We start from the raw sequence: 3,347 nt of genomic DNA, 5'->3' as shown, positions 1-3,347 counted from the left end.
GTTTTTTGAGACAGGGTTTCTCTGTGTAGCCCTGGCTGTCCTGGAACTTACCCAGTAGACCAGGCTGGCCTCAAACTCAGAAATCAGCCTGCCTCTGCCTCCCAAATGCTGGGACTAAAGGCGTGTGCCACCACTGCCCAGCATGGCAGGCAGATTTCTGAGTTCCAGGCCCACCTGGTGTACAGAGTGAGTTCCAGTATAGTCAGGACTACACAGAGAAACTCTGTCTTGAAAAACAAAAACAAAACAAAAACTGTTGGGGGCTGCTCACTAGAGGGCCTGTATTCAGTCTCCAAAATTGCAAAAAGTAAATACATCAGAAAGAGACATTTAACTATATTTAATGACATAAAATATATCCAGAATATGTTTCTTTTTATGGTTTTTAAATGTTTTAATTATTTTTCAGGCTATGTCTATTCATGTGTGTGGCAGAGAACCCATGTTCAGTGTTGGTCTTTACCCTTTACCTTGCTTGAAACAGTCTCTGTTGTTTTTTTGTTTTTTCCCCATTGTATACACCAGCCTGAATGGCCAAGAGCTTACAAAGGATCTCCTGTCTCACCTTTCATCTTAGACATCTGGCTACTGTGTTTGACATGGATTCTAGGGATTTTTAACTTAGGCCTTAATGTTAGCTGTTAATGAGAAAAGAACGGAGGTTTGTGATTTGAATCAGGAAAGGAAAGGGTACAAAATTACCCTTCAGAAAATGAGCTTTATTGGGAGAGAGGCCACATAAGCTCAGAGGCCAAGAGATGGAGAGCATTGTAAGACACAGTACATCACACATGAGACAGTATAGCAAGGCTCTTAGGTGGGCATTTAGAAAGCTAGTTTAGGAGCACAAACCTTTAATCCCAAAACTCAGGAGCCAGAGACAGATGGATCTGTGAGTTCATGGCCAGCCTGGCCAACATAGTAACAGGTTTTCTCCTCTGATGAAATAAGCCAATTAAAACCAAATTGAGAGTATAAAGGCTGGTTTATTGGGGGCAGCTCTCAAGCCAGTTCCCTGATCTCACAGGAGGAGCTCTGGGAAGTTACCAAGCAGATGAGGAAGACATAGGAAGGTGGGGGTAGAGAAAAAGAAAAAGAAAAAGAAAGTGGGAAAGAGAGGGGGAGGGGAGAGCAGGGAGACCCAAATGTCTGGACTATATAAGGAAAGAGTCTCTAGGGGAGGGGAACCCAGCCCCTGGGCTGGAAAATCCAAGGTAGAGGGTAGGGTATGCCAGCAGTACTTCACAACAAGTAGGGACTGAAGGATGCTGGGAGAACCTGGAAGCCAGGTCCATATGTTAAATAGGTACTCAGTCTCCTGTCCTGGGTCTGACCTGGGATGGATGTCTAACATCCCTTCCAAACCAGGCTGGGTTATAAAGTGAGATCATCTCAAAACACACACACAAAAGAAAGTTCCAGCCTTGCACACAGTAATCACACGTGTTCTCTGCCACTGAGCTGCACACTAGCCACTTTTACTATTTATTTTGAGATAGAGTCTCATTGACTTTATCAAACCAATCTTGAATACATTGCTGCTCAGGAAGGCCTTAAACTTAAGGTCTTCCTCCTTCATGCTCTCAAGTAGCCAGAATTATAGGGCTGTGATTTCAGATTTAGCTAGAAAATAAATATTTACAAAATTAAAACCATGAATGACAGACTCTGTACATGTGGTTTATTTTAACATGTGGCTTTAAGTCAAGGTTAAGTATGAGGGGTACATTTTTACTTAGCCATTGATTGAAGATGTACTAAACTCTTAATGTATACTAGCACTACTCTGGACTCCAGGACACACACATCTTAAAAAGACAGGACCTGGCCAAGAAGGAGCATTGTCCTGGAGGAAAACTCACATCCAGTGTTGTTTTGTTTTGTTTTTATGTTTTTATGGGTTTTTTGTTTTTGTTTTTGTTTTTTTTTGGTCAAGACAGGGTTTCTCTATATAACCCTGGCTGTCCTGGAACTCACTCTATAGACCAGGCTGGCCTCGAACTCAGAAATCTGTCTGCCTCTGCTTCCCAAGTGCTGAGATTAAAGACAAGTGCCACTGGTGTCAGGCAACACATCCGGTGTTCTAATGCAGGCTCCAGACCCAGTGCAGTGGCTTAGAGAGTATATTCATAGCACCAGGACTATGCTATGAATGGCTGCCCAGAGTGAGTGACAACGGAGAATACTAGGGCAGAGGTCATGTCTATGGGTGACAGAAAGGAAAAAAAGATACTATACTTTTTTTATTTGGTTGGTTGCTTTTTGAGACAGGATTTCCCTGTGTAGGTCTGGCTGTCCTGGAATTCACTCTGTACACCAAGCTGGCCCTCAAACTCAGAGATCTGCCTGTGCTACCTGGCATAGTATACTTTTTTTTTAATAAGCAAGAAATGATCTCTGTAAGGTTTTAATGCTCAGTTTTTACAAATGCAAGTTTTTACCTAATTTTACAATTACAATAGGCTGGACCGTGGTGGCACACACTTTTAATCCCAGAACTTGGGAGGCAGAGGCAGGTGGATTTCTGAGATCAAGGCCAGCCTGGTCTACAGAGTGAGTTCCAGGACAGCCAGGGCTATACAGAGAAACCCTGTCTCGAAAAACAAAACAAAACAAAACAACTACAATAAAAATGTTCTAGTATTTAAAATGTGCATTACTCAACTATTCCTTGTATTCTTTTCCAATCTTTTAAAATCACCAGGAGTTTCTACCTAAGTAATACTCTACTATATTTACATTTGAATTGCATGTCTTAAGAACAAACAAAAGAAAAAAAAAAGAACAAATAAAATCCATGATATTTTGGTTAACTCGGTGTATTTATAAAATGAAAAGTTCTATCAAAATACTTTTCACTGGAAAAATAAATAAAACAAACAATGGATCTACTAAAGTTCACATTTGCTTCGGCAGATGTCACTATGGCACAGTTCATGACAAGCACAATTTGCCCTTCTTCCCCCAGAACTGATCAGCTTCCAAGCTAACTGTTAGATTATTTTACTGAGATCTTGTCATGTTGGTATCTGGCTCATTCCACACCATCATCAGCCAAGCTCTGAGCACTTACAGTTCTCTGACTGATGTTGGGAGCTTGGTCAGAAGCATCTGGAACACTGGTGGTGGAAGAGTCTGCTGTAACACTTGCAGCAGCTGCCGCGGCTGTCCACACACAGCATTGGCATTCGTCAGGTGGTCCACACCCTTCTGGTAGTCACCTTGTGCTAATAACTCTTCATCAAGCTGTATCTCCTCAAGGAAGAATTTCTGAACAGCTTCAGCATCTTCTAAATCAGGTAACTTGGAAAGCCCAGCTCTCTCCTTAGCAAGCTTCTGTTTCTTCC

This window comes from Mastomys coucha, unplaced genomic scaffold (genome assembly GCF_008632895.1).
Source record: "Mastomys coucha isolate ucsf_1 unplaced genomic scaffold, UCSF_Mcou_1 pScaffold19, whole genome shotgun sequence".
Classification (NCBI taxonomy): domain Eukaryota; kingdom Metazoa; phylum Chordata; class Mammalia; order Rodentia; family Muridae; genus Mastomys; species Mastomys coucha.
This window is presented reverse-complemented; position numbering follows the sequence as displayed.